Source organism: Sorex araneus, chromosome 5, assembly GCF_027595985.1.
Source record: "Sorex araneus isolate mSorAra2 chromosome 5, mSorAra2.pri, whole genome shotgun sequence".
In the NCBI taxonomy this organism is placed as follows: domain Eukaryota; kingdom Metazoa; phylum Chordata; class Mammalia; order Eulipotyphla; family Soricidae; genus Sorex; species Sorex araneus.
The window spans coordinates 20,345,367-20,360,141 of NC_073306.1; positions in this window are offsets into that span (position 1 = coordinate 20,345,367).

The window sequence follows — 14,775 nt, forward strand, 5'->3', positions numbered from 1 at the left end:
TATTTTAGTTTGTTATGAAATAATTATCTCTATATCTACCTATATCTATAGCTTTACCTACCTAGATATCTACATGTATATATGCACTGTGTGTATACACATAAACTTACATCATTAGGTACTCATGGGGATAGATTTTACTTTTAAAATACTATTTATTCTACTCCTATTTTCCTTTGACTTAACTGACAAAAGTTAAAGTCTAGTCATTCACTTTGACATGTTTTGCCAAATGACTGTGGCTTACATATAATTCTGGGAGTCTAGTTCTCTCTCTCTCTCTCTCTCTCTCTCTCTCCTTTCTCTCTCTCTCTCTCTCTCTCTCTCTCTGTGCGCATGTGTGTATAGGTTTGTGTGTGGGAGGTTAAGTGTCTTTCACTTAGCATTCTATCCTTTCAATGATGTCCTTGCTATTAAAGGTATTGATTTCATGGAAAAGAATGAAAGTGGAAATGATTTCCCATTGGATCACATAATGATTCCTCTCATGTAACACATTTCAACATTCTTTGAAAGTAATCTTCCTCTTTTAGTATTTTGTGTTATGATCCATGGCTATAGCAGCATATCGAATCCTTTGCCCCAATATCAAAGCCTCAGGATGCATATTTCAATGAATGTGTGTGGAGATCTCCTCTTCCATACTGAGAGGGTGTATGCATGATTGAAGGCTGAAAAGTTGCTGCCCATTCAAGCTGACATAAATCTTTATTTTTATGGCATCTCTTTAAAGTTATAATACAGAAAGTTGAAGAGGAAGTCACAGCTCTTCAATTATATAACTCCTGTGGGCAAGACTGCTGCAAGCTGATCTATCATCCTTAGAAGGATGTTTAGTACTCATATTTTGATCCTGAAGAATTACCTCGGTGACTTATCAAAATATTCCTTGCAGGTATAATCAGTGCTTTCTTTGAGATGAACTCTGTAGGAAGCATGTTTTTAATCTCACTTGTTTGTTGTTGATGTTTTAATCTTTCTCATATTGATGTGGCAGGGGTATCACTGTCCGGTACAATCTGTTCTATCTGTTGACATCTGTCTATCTATACTAAATCTATGAGAATTTCTCTGCAATCAGTGGTGGGTGATCCAAGGCAATGGACTATAGACATTGTGTTCCTTATTCAGACTATTAGTTTTAACAAGACTGTTAAGTTTAACAATGTAGTAAAAACAATTTCTAGCCAATTATGATTTTAAAAATGCTAGGATTTTTTTCAGCCTTGCAAAAATATTAGTGAGATAAACTTGGAGAAAGAATCGGGTATCAAGTACATTTCTCCTTCACTTAGATCATTGCTTCCTAAATTGTTTTCACTGCCAAACTGCATTTTTAAACAATAGCAATTATCATGGGATGGGAAGGAAAATATGCCAATACTACAGGGTGTGAACCCTGCTTAAAACCCCCATTAAATTTCAACATAAATAACCGCAAGTAGGACTAAGAAGGAAACTTGAGGAAGAATCTGTTTCTTCTTACTCCCAAGCCACTATTAAAATGGCCAAAGGAATTTAAAATGGGTGAAAATGTGCATTAAAGCCAAAATAAAGAAGGATGCCTTTCATATTCTAGATACCTCAAGGAATTTCTGAAGTAAGATTGAGAGGCAATCTGGTTCAAAATATCTCTTTCCTGATAAAGATGTTCATCATTATACCCACGAGTAAAGGAGATTTTACCAAATCCATTAACAGCCATAACAGAGATGAAAGGTAATGGTGTGCAAGACACATATTACAGATTTAATGTGGTATTTAATGTTTAGGGAGTTATGAATACACTATAGAAGTCAACAAACCAAAGACCAGATAGTAAATACTTTAGGAATTTGGTCTTTTTAGCAATTATTTATTTCAGTTACTGTAGCATTAAAAGTAGCCATAAAGGACTTGAAAATAAGTGAGTCTGTGCTTATAATTTATATATAGATTCTGGGGTGTGAATTTCATATAATTTCCATATCATGAAATAGGATTTTTCTTCTGAAATGTTTCCAGACATCTAGTTTTATCATCTAACAGGTCATACAAAATAGCAACAGACAAGACTTAGCCCACCTTTTGTAGTCTGCAGACCCTTAACCTACAGTGAGAGGAAGATGTTATACTTGGTGGCTCGAGTGTATGGAAGAGAGGGAATAGCTGAGATGATAACAAGATGAGTTAATAATAATAATAATAATAATAATAATAATAATAATAATGATAATAATAAATAGTGACAATCCCATGGATTGCTTACACATTGAAGTGCAACACAGTTTCTCTATTCTTTTTAACTTTTGTTTTCTTTGACCTATCAGATACTATTAAATCTATCAAATTCTAAAATGATGAGCCTGAAATGACTCCCATATATTCATATGGTCTTCTGTGTAAATGGTGCCAAAGCAGCAGCCTTGTTATCCCGAACACTCATTTCCAATTTCTGTGCATGGTCTGCATATGGAGTTCTATCTGGTTATGGTCCACCCAACTCCCTTCCCGCTGACTCAGCACAGAAAGCTGAAAAAGACAAATTTAATGTGAGGCTTCTTGGTGACAAATCTGCGGGTCCAAACAATGTACTCAAACATGTAGGGGAGAAGCTATAGAAAACAAGACTCTGAAGTGAAAAATTCAGGCAGAAACCACTGCAGTGAGTATTAAAATGAATTGCTAACTAATTTTTTTCTGAGAGTATTTCTTGAATTCTTCTTTCCTTTGGCTGGGCACCAAGGGAAGACACAATGATCTGAGATCATTTAAACAATTCCCTGAGTGCTGAATTCCAAGCTTCATAATTGTTCACAGAGACTCATATTATCAGGACTTTCTCTGATGAATAAAATCCAAGTGTTATACTTGTCATTTGAAAAAAAGTGGGGAGTGCCTGATTATTTTCCAGCCCCTCAGATGTAACCTTAAGGTTAGATGGCAAATAATTGTTCAACAGAATGAGATTGGGAAATATTTAGAGCTTGTTCATTGCAAAGAACTATCATCTTTCCCTTTCAGAGCCTGCAATGACAGATTTTGTAGTAGCTTAGGAGAGCTCAACCTTGCTCAGCTTGATTTTAGTAGTGCTTGAAGAAAGCATCTGCGCTTGGTGTCAGATTAGAAGTTATTCAAAATGCAAGGTCACATGCTTGAGAAACACAAAGATTGAAAATTCGGGACACTGTCCCACCTTCCCTCTCGCGGAACTGAACTTTCTCCTGAGTGCTAGGATTGCATTTAGTAGTTGTTGCTGGTGCACCATCAAACTGGTTATTATATCTAACCATGTATTTTAGTTAGTTGATCCAAATTACTTATCAAATGTCAGAAGTTCTAGAATTGTGCCAAAACTCTTGCCAATAGTTGTTTTACTTAATACTCCCTACAACCTAATGGGAGGCGTTCTAGAATCATTCCCATTATGTAAATGAGGAAACTGAACTGCCCAAATCCACTGTGTGTAGATAAATAAACTGCGCTTCTTTAAGACTAGTGTGGAGGGGCTGGAGAGATAGCACAGCGGGTAGGGCGTTTGCCTTGCACGCGGCCGACCCGGGTTCAAATCCCAGCATCCCATATGGTCCCCTGAGCACGGCCAGGGGTAATTCCTGAGTGCAGAGCCAGGAGTAACCCCTGTGCATCGCCAGGTGTGACCCAAAAAGCAAAAAAAAAAAAAAAAAAAAAGACTAGTGTGGAATCGGGAGGGGGGGGAGGCATACGGGGATATCCGTGTTGGGGAATGTGCACTGGTGGAGAGATGGGTGTTTGGTCATTGTGTGATTGTAACCCAAACATGAAAGCTTATAACGACCTCACAGTGATTCAATGAAATAAATAAAATAAAAGACTAGTGTGGATCTGGGCTTCTGCATGTAGAAATTTTGATTTAGTATGTTTCAGCAGGGATTTATCTGTGCCTTTTGTGAGATCACCAGTGTGACTGGGAACCATATTTGGAGGAGCACTGACTGTGCTTAGGGGAGACTTATGTCCAGACCTGCCAGTCTCCACAATTTGTTACTAGATTTGACAGGGTTGCATCACTGACATAGCAAAACGAGGTTTTAAAAAGCACGTACTGGATTTGCCTACACTTTGAGTTGACACACATTACCTACAGTCTTCTTATAAAATTGATTTATAACAGCGCTACACATATTTTTAAAAATTGCAGTTCGACTCATGGCTGGAATTAAAGAGATTCCCCAGCTTTTGATAGAAAGTTTATTTATTGCTAATTGATATTTGATATTTATTGATCTTAATGAAAGTGTGTTATGGTTAATTTCATGTGTCTGTTTGATAGGGCTGTGTGGTATTCAGATACTGAGCTAAATGTTATCACTGATGTGTTTGTGAGAGTGTTTCTAGATGAGATTAGCATTTAAATTGTAAACTAAGTGCAGCAGATGGCTCTCCCAATGTGGGTGGGCATCATTCCATCCTTTTAAGGCACAAATAGAATAAAGACAAAAGAAGGGAGAATTCTCTCTGTCTAACTGCTGACCCACGGACTCTCAGTCTGGAGTCATAATGGATCTCAGACTGGACTTTCTAGTACTTAATTGAAACTACAATTCTCTGGCATTTCTTCTAGTATTATGGAGAACCATATCCCCAACTCTCTGTGTCTCCTATGCTGACGGTAGGTCTTGGGACTTCTCAACTCTGTAATAGAATGAGCCAATTTATTATCTATCTATCTATGGAGACATTTACATGTGTGCATCTTTATCTGCCATGATTATGTTTCCTTAGGATATCCTGAATAATCCACATAGAGTTAAAAGATTTTGTCATGATATTATATATTGTTTCTAAGCCAGAGCACATGAAATTAGTAACTGAGTCTATATCACCTTCATTTCATTAAAGTCTGCTGCAAAAGAGTTCAGATTCTTTGGGTTGTATAAGTTAATCAGTGAACAAAGGAATATGTCAAGGAATCAGAATACTGGATACACAAAGACATGTGTCTATTTTACAGCTCACACTCACTTCTTCAGGAACTATGTTGGTTCTACCTTCTACCTTCAAAGTATTCTCATCATCTTCCTAATGATGCTAATCTTCGTCATCCTGGCCCAAGCCAAGACTTTTTCTGATATCTCCCAAACAAGTTTTCTGTGCTTTAATTCTTAATAGCCTCAACATGGCAGACAATATTCCCCATACTCTCTCTCTACTTTTGGGTGTTATAGCTTGCAACATAGACATTGTCTGCCTTAGAGGCAGGGGGAGGGTGGGAAAGGGAGGGTATACCCAGGATATTGGTGGTGGGGAATGTGCACTGGTGGAGGGATGGGTGTTTGATCATTGTGAAATTGTAACCCAAACATGAAAGCTTGTAACTATCTCATGGTGATTCAATAAAATTTTAAAAATTTTTAAAAAATAGCTTCAACATGGAAGCTCGACTTATCTCTAAAATATACAAAAATCAGATCCAGCCCCTCCGCTGGCTTCCATTTAATGTAGAATAAAAAAGTGAATCCTTTCAATGGCTTACAAAGTTCTACAGGAACTACCACCTCCCTTTTTAGTTTTATTTTATTTCTTACCACTTTTTATCTTGCTCACTCCACTCTATGCTCACTCCACTCTACCCATATTGGCCTCTGTCTGTTGCTCAAGTATAACCAACAGGCTTGTTTCTGTCAGGCCTCTACTCTGGCAGTTCCTACAGTCCTGGGTTGTCTTCAGGGGCAGACAATATGTTCAGGGCACATTTGTTAATCAAGAACTAGTTTATGTGATCTGATCTTTGATCAAAGTATAATATCTAACAGGTGTAATATTTTGGACTCGGTCTTTTCCAGGTGGTATGAAATAATGCCAAATGAGCATTGTGCTTATATATAAATGATCTCAGATCTCATTTCTTCTCTTAAATGCAGTCTTCATAGGAACTTGATTTGTTGTGTTCTGGGCTATATTCACTTTTTTTTTTTTTATTTTTGTGTGTTGGGTGTGGGGGCCATACCTGGTAGTGCTCAGGGGCTACTTCTGGGCTTTATTTATCAGGTGCTACTACCGGTGGTGGTTAGGGGACCATCAGAGGTATATGAAGTGTATAATTGTACAGGACCTGGGACTTAGTAGACACACAACAAATATGCTCTGCATGACCTCATGTGTGACCACTCAAAGGCATAAACTCCTGAAATGCCCTGAAGTTAGACACAGCGCAGAATCCCTGCCCTGAATATAATGTCTTATTTTTCATACTCCATCCTTTAGTCGGTGTTCAACAATAAGTACTTTTCAAACGAATGGATGTAGATGGATTGGATTTCAATGGATCGCTCTTAAGAGGGAAAAAAATGCATTGTCAGCTAATAATCACTTTAGTTTATTTAAAATCTCTGGGTGTTTATTTTAACGAAAGCTTTCTTGGAATTCTAACACCAAAATAGGATGTCATTTAGGCCTCTGTGGTTTTTGTGGCTATGACCTTTACCATCATTCTCAGGGTGGGAGGGGGTGTGTGCATGGAGGACCTTAATTAATCCAGCCCGGAGGCTGCAGGGATGTGCTGACCAAAAGTCAGGAAGCCTTAGAGACCAGCTCCCCTAAAATAACCTTGCAGTTGTTACCAAATACAACATAGACTCTCATTTGGGCAGCTTTAACTATTCTCAGATGACTCAGAGCACTTTCAGCTAACATGGGATGCTAAAGAAACCTGAACATTTCCCATGAGAACCTTCCATTAAGTTTACATTCTGCCAGGCTACAGGAAAGGAGGGTCTGTTTTCACAAATACAAAAAAACAGCTCTAACTCCATTTTTTGCAGACTCATGGGCACATTTCTCAATCGAGACCTAGTGTATGCGATCTGATTTTTGATCAAACTATAATATCTAACAGGTGGGATATTCTAGACTCAGTCTTTTCCAGGTGGTATGGAATAATGACAAATGAGCATAGTGCCTATATATATAAATGATCTCAGGTCACTCTACTTGACCTGAGTGGGTCAAGTCAGTCTTCATAGAAACCCATTTCCAAACAACACCCACTATTGTAATTGAAGAGGTATTTTGAAAATTGGCAAACTTTGCTGCTCTGGGATTACTTTGGATTGTGGCTCGACTGACAAGCTTATAGAATAGAAATTTAATATCTAAGTAAATAAAAAGCTCTATAGGTTTCATGCATGGACTCAAACTGGCATTTTGAAGCACCAGTGAATACATGATCACAAGTATCCCTATGTGAGAACTTCTAACCTGAACCCCTGGAAAAATTTACAAGGATTCAAAACAATTCATCTTTATAGCCATACCTGAAGGTAGTTTCTAACATAAGTCCACTACGTGTAGATGCCTCAGAATACATAAACAATACATTTCTTTTATGATCATTAAAAATCATTTTAAAATAGGTATATTTTTCAATGCATTTTCCTACTGTGGTTTGCAGAAAGCAAATGTCCTTAATTATGGCAATTATCTATTGCTATAGGAGGTTTATATATTTGTTTTCACTTCTGCCTGCACATTTTATATTCTTTCTACTTTAGTATCTTACTCTATTTTCTAGTATTTTACAGTCTTTTAAAATTACTTTTGGAAACAAATTGGTTATGTAGTATAACAATAAAAATCAACACATTAGAAATATCTCCTACTCTCAGTCAATTTCCTATGAGGAAAATAGAGCAAAATCTTTGCTTTCAGAACTAAAAATATGTGTTGTATATATATTTGATATGAGTGTTTAAAAGAGAAACACATTTAATTTTAATAAGCATTTCTTCCTCTGCATGCATGGGCTTTGAAATGATAAAGCTAATTCTAGATTGGAAGAGATAGCTGCAAACCAGTGTGAGAATGACTCATTTACATGAAGTATTTGATATTTGCTAGCATCATCAAACCCATGGGGACAGCAACAAAACGGAGGTGCTAAATGCTAGGAATAGAGTGAAAAAATAGGGAGTATCTATTTAAAGTATATAGACTTCCTGGCTCTACACTCAGGAGTTACTCCAGGCGGTGCTTGGGGGACCATATGGGATGCCAGGAACTGAACGTGGGTTGGCCGCATGCAAGGCAAACGCCCTACCCTCTGTATTATTGCTCTGGCCCTAAAGTGTATAGACTTTGGGGGGAGAGTTATGAAAGTTTTCTGGAACTAAATAGTGGTGAAATTTGTACAACATTGTGAATGCATTGCATATGACTTGTGGTAAATTTTATATTAGGTATAATTTCTACAATAATTAAAAATACTAAAAGCACAAATAAAAATCCCAGTCTGGTAAGGGCAACCAATTCATTTATTTGACAAATATGGACAAATAAATATGTGACAGTCACTATTTTGTCTACTTTACCTCTCTCATGAGATACTCCTATTAGGCAAATAGAATATTAACAATTGTTAAAAGCTTAAGCACAGACAAATGCCGTGAAGATAATAAAATGTATAAGCAAGAAAATCATCTTTATTGAAGGTTTAAGACAAAAACTTGAGAAGAAGATTCAGTGCAAAAAAACTAATGATCTGAACCTTGAAGGATTAATAGGTTTTCATGGTGTCATATATTAGCAAACACTTGACCCTGAATTACAAAACTAAGAAAGGCCAAGTAAGGGGGCTGGTGTTGATGCAATACCCTGGAGTTGACATAGGGATATTGGTCAAGAGTTTTGGATACTTTGGTGAGTGAGAAGTAAGGTAACTGTGCACATCAAAACCCTAAGCCTTGATACCATTATAAACATGTCAATTATAAAACACTATAATGATTTTTTTAGAAATTAGTGAGTTTGCCAGGGGACAGGAGAGGTGTGCAGGTAGTGTGGTGAGACATTGGTGGAGGAATGCTGGCACTGGTGGTGGGGGTGGAGTTACACTTGTATGCCTAAAACTATACTATTATCAGCATTATCAATCATGACGTTGTATTTTTTAAAAATGAAAAAGCCAGACATCCGGGACAAAGAACACTGGGCATTTGAAAGATTAGGATGCGCTGGAGGAGGCAGCAAGTGAGCTTGAGAGGAGGAAGGGGGATGAAGAAGATGGCAGACTTCGGGAGTCACTACCATTAGCACAACATAATACAGAGAAAAGGGTTGGCTATAAAGTCAAGGGGAGGATGCTAAGAAGGTTAATGAGATAAGACTTGTGGGGTGGTAACTCGGATGATAGAGGCAGGTGAGTGAAGAGAAGTGGAGACTGAGGCAAACTGCCTTTCTGTGTGCAGATCTGACTGACTGATGCTGCTCTGAGACAGAACATGTTCTGCTGCTGCATTTAGAATGCACCTTTCGGAAATCATGGTGGTTATTGCAGAAGAGCACCAAAGAAAACACTTAACAAGAGAGGCAGATCCCATTGACATACCTGGCAACTTCCACCCAGTCTTTGAGTTAAGATTAGTAGTTAATAACAGGTCTGCAATGAAGCTACATATTTTTTGACATTTTTCATTTGACTTGATCCTTGAAATAGATCTCTCTTCATTTTAAATAAAAAATTCGTACAGAATCAGTAAATTCTTATAAATACTGATCTAATATAAATATAGCAAATAAGTAGGAGGGGTAGGATTTAAAATTTCTAGTTGCCTACCAAAATTTCCATCCGTTCAACTGCACTGACATTTTTTAACTCCACTCATTTGTGTCACCTTCATGATTGTTACTACCTACTTGTGCCACTTGTACTAGTATCTCCTGAGTTTTTTTTTTCTTTTTGAGTCACACCCCACGATGCACAGGGGTTACTCCTGGCTCTGCATTCAGGAATTACCCCTGGCGGTGCTCGGGGGACCATATGGGACGCTGGGGATCAAACCTGGGTCAACCGTGTGCGAGGCAAACGCCTTACCCACTATGCTATGGCTCCAGCCCCATCCTGAGTATTTTTATTTGAAAAATATTTTCTTTGCCTCATCTATTTTTCTACTCACATAAATATATTTTATAAAAATATTCTTGATATTACTACCACGGACAGAAGAGAACCAGTGAACGAACCATAAAAGCAATTTTTAAAAAGCTATTATAAAAATGCAATTAAGTATGATCTATTTATTCAGCCATGTTTGTTGTTTTCCGTTGAGTTTCTGAATTTAAAATCGGGAGTGGAAAAATCCAGAAAGCTTAACTTCCAGGATTATGATTCCTAATAATTATTATAGAGAACACAAAAGGAAACAATTTTCTTACTTTGTGATTTGATGTTTTTCTTGAGCTTACACCACTTTTCACACTCCTGACATCAAATGTACCATGGTTGGAAGTCACTGAGCCACTCACACCACATTACTTCCATTACCTGAGATAACTGAATTTTGAAACTCCTGCCTATATCGATCCAACCAACATTTGCACTCATGTGAACAGAAAATGAAAGGGTGCTCTTTTGAGGGAATTATTCAGAATAGGCTCTAATATAGCCTCTCCTGTTTAATTAAGGCCCACCACTGGCAATGCATAGGGGAGGAGGGCAACTCAAATTTTAGTTCTGAATTTTATCTCAAGACAAAGCTTTGTTTCCAAAGTTTTCATTCCTTGGGAGGCTACCATGCATGAAATTTGAAACCAGAGATTCTGCTCTCAGAATTCTGCTCTCATGCAGCAAATGGTCCATGAAGGACAGGTCAAAGCTCTCAGCCGAGAAGTTACTTTAGCCTGGCCCGAGGAAAGAAACAAATTGAGCATATTTACTTTTCAAGGAAGGAAGGGAATAGCAGAAGCTAACAAGTGCCTTTTTAAAGAAAGAGCAGCTGGAAGTGAAATTAATAAAAGTTACAGGACTTCCTTGTGGTCTGTTTCACAAAAACCAGCAGAGCTGTGGTTTCCCTGGAGCCAGAGAATTGAAAGGTGAAGAAAACAGAGATCACATTACATGGTACTCAAGGGTTTCATGTGCAAAGCAGTGATCTAATGAAAGCTCAGCTAATTCTCTTTCAGTTCTCTGTGATGAGCAATGGGACCGAGAGGTATCTAAACCTATAAGGGCTCTGTTTGAGTGATTTACTGTTCCTGTATCTGGGCTGGCTTTGAGTTGAGCACAGAAGAGGGGTGGGGGAGAAGAAAAACATACCCATAAAAAGAAATCATAGAATTGAATGTCCCAACAAGTGGGTAAAATGTTAACATTGTTTTTATGACCCAGTAAATGTCTTTCATAAAAAAAATGCTGAAAACCCACTCCTAAATATCTTTATTAGATTGAAAGAGAGGTATTGATAAGAAGGAGTTAATCGGGGGGAAAGTAAGAAGGAAGCCAGGCCGTAGTTTTATTTATAACATCCTATCTTTTAAAATCTTTCAAATCCAGTAAAGTAAGTAGATTTACTTATGGGAGGGAAATGAGAGTAGACAAATTAGGTAACATGTCTAAAGACATACAGGTTAAAGATATTGAAATTAAATTGGATTTAAATCCTGCCTGAATCTAAGGCCTTTGCTCTTTCAACTATTCTCCTTTGTCTTCTCTACTTATATCAGCAAAATAAAAAATGGCTCATATGCTACGAATATGATGGATTCACAAAACAAATGTGTGGGGAAGATACGGCAATAATTTTAACCCCGATTTTCAGTGCACTCAAAAATCAAGAGGTATCAACAAACTGGTCCTACCTATTCTACAGATGATAAAAATAAAGTCCAGGTATTTGTAGGTCTTGCCCGGGGTGATCCAAGTAGCAAGTGGTAGTTCAGACCATCTGCTTCACGTTTCCTGTATGATTCTCCAAATCACACTAACTTTTGACTATGTATGACCCAAAGTATGTCTTGAATGACTATTGTCAAAGATGATTTTTTAAGTCAGGAGAGAAACACTTGTAACATATGATTATTCTGAGAACTCACCTTTTGTTCAAAATAGGAAATGAGGAATCTAGACTTTTCTATATTGCATTTAAATGAATAAAGTATTTGTCAGTCAAGGCATCTACTGAGCGTAACTTTGCTCATTAACTCTTTCATTTAATGAGCACAAAGAAATGTATTAAAGAACTTATTTTTTCTTTATGGGTCACACCTGGCAATGCAGAGGGGTTACTCCTGGCTCTGCACTCAGGAATCACCCCTGGTGGTGCTCACAGGATCATAAGGGATGTTGGGAATCGAACCCGGATTGGCCGTGTACAAGGCAAATGCCCTACCCACTGTACTATTGCTCCAGCCCCTTAAAGAACTTTTTTAAATAGCCCTGGTTCTTAAGTTTCTCATTGCATCATGAGGATTTTCACTCAGTCAGTCAAGATGTTTAACTGGGAAATTATTTTATGAAGATTGCTGTAGTACTGCTAGTCTTAGCTGAAGTATAAAATATTATATTAAAGATTTATGCAGGTAAAAGATCCATGTTTGTTATGTCAAGTCTTTTATGCCCACTATCAAAATGACTTCAGATTAAACATACATTCATAAAATAAACTTCTCTGAACTTGTTTATTCATCTATAAAATGGTAAAAGCCACATTTACCATACAGCCTTTGAAAATTTAATTACTTTTTACATATGACTGTTATATCCAAAAATCTCAATTTCTTTTCAATTAAATTTTTGTTGCGGTAATGTTGGTTTATGACAGCGTGTAAATTCCAGGTATACAGTATTATGTTTCATTACCTATATATACTGTACCATAATCACCACCAAAAATATAGGGCTATTTTCTTTCAGGAGGGGATGGGTGAGTCCACACCCAGTGGTGCTCTAGGCTTCTTTCTGGCTCGTGCTTAAGGAGCACTGGTGGTGTGGCTCAGGGTATCATATGTGGTACCAGGGATTGAACCCAGGTCAGCCCAAGTGTCCTTACCTGCTATCTCTTTGGCCCCTTAAAGAACATATTTAAGGAAACACCATGAGAGTGAGATTCCTTAAAGTTCCAGAGATAAGCAAAAAAGAATTAAACATTCCTAATTCTTAAATCAAGAAGTTTCTGATCAGGAGAAAGGTAAAATACATATTGCCCCCAAACATTGTCGAGAAGTCTGTGAAAGAGAGACAGAAAGAGAGAGGGAGGGAGGGAGAGAGAGAGAAGGAAGGAGAGAGAGAGGAGAGAGGAGAGAGAGAGAGAGAGAGAGAGAGAGAGAGAGAGGAAGGGAGGGAGAGAAGGAGGGAGGGAGAGGGAGAGAGAGAGAGAGACAAAGTTTCCAAAGCACTCTAGAATAAAATTTAAGTGAGAAAAGAGGCAGGAAATGAGAGCAACATGTTTAAAGACCACAAAACATTGTCAACAGGCACAGAGGAAAAAAGCAGAGCCTGAATCCCGAGAAATCTGATCTCAGCCACTGCCTCACAACACCTCTGAGTAATTCAGTCAATTTTGAAGCGCACCCCAAGGGATGTGTAACTGATGTATAAGTATAAACAGGGTGTGAACATTTTATTTTTTCCAGTGTGGTTACTAGAAGAGCAACCGCTAATCGTCCACCCTGGAGTGTTAGTTGAGTATTATGATTTCAGAGCCTCACTATCCTTGCAGTCCTTAAAATAAGACTTAAAAGTCAGAAGAGTCTTGGGTAGGTCTTTATAAGAACAAGCAGGGACCATGGGTTAGATGAACTGCGGAACCAGTCTATTCATAAGAAAGATCTGAGGCTTCCTTATAATTGAAGTAGTCTTCTCAGAGCACCCGGACCAATGGTTTTTGTCAGAGGGTAGGGCCTTGCACGTAGCTGACCCGGATTCGATTCCTCCGACCCTCTTGGAGAGCCCAGCAAGCTACCAAGAGTATCCAGCCCGCACGACAGAGCCTGGCAAGTTACCCGTGGCGTATTCAACATGCCAAGAACAATAACAACAAGTCTCACAATGGAGACATTACTGGTGCCCCCTTGAACAAATCGATGAGCAACAGGACGACAGTGTACAGTGATAAGTTATGGTTTTATTCAGATTTCTACTGTGAACTTTCTTCCATTTTCTATCCATGGCACTTGGCACCCCCTTCAACTGCTGTTCCCAGCATAAACTGATCTAGGCCTTTACGATTGGTTCATGGAAAGAGCATATGACCAAATTCTGACCACTTGACCACTTAGAGTAGAAGTTAGCGAGGATCTTAGGAAAGAAACCTCTTTGGAGTCCTCAGAGAGATTGGAACAGTTTCCATTCTTCCTGCTAAGGGAACTGACGTGCAGAGTCTGTGGAACTGCTGACTGCTCTCTTATCAAAACAAAATGACCTGTTTTCAAGATGGCATTGACATGGTGCAAGCAAATGTAGTAGAAAGAATAATTATTCCTCAACTTCCCCAAAGATATGTTCTGTGTAAGTCCTCAAAGTTTATAACTGTTATTTTACGTGGCAAAAAGGACTTTGTAGATGTGTTTAAGCTAAGGATCTCAAGGTGGGGAGATTATCTTGATTTTTTGGAGAGGTACTCAAATCAATATGAAGGGCCTCTTAAGGAGTGCTGTTGGGGGCTGAATTCAAGGCTTCACACATGCACAGCTACTGCTCCACAATTGAACCATTTCCCTTGGACCATGATAACTACTATTCTGATAAACATTATAATACAGAGAACTGCCTTGAAGGGGGAAGAGATAGGAGATCACTCAAGATCATTTCATAAATGTGGAGTAGTCATGATGAGAGCCTGAAATAGGCCAAGGCAGTAACAGAATAGGAAAGATCACTTATTCAATAAATAGTTCAGAGATAAAAATAGGTTGTCTAGTAAAATCGAGGTATTTGATAAAACATGGTCTACTTTCTAGGTAGAAGACTGAACCAGTCGGAGAGAAGGAAAGAGGCAAAGGCCAGGGAGGGGGCAGAGAAAACAAACCCTTGGCTTACTTGTG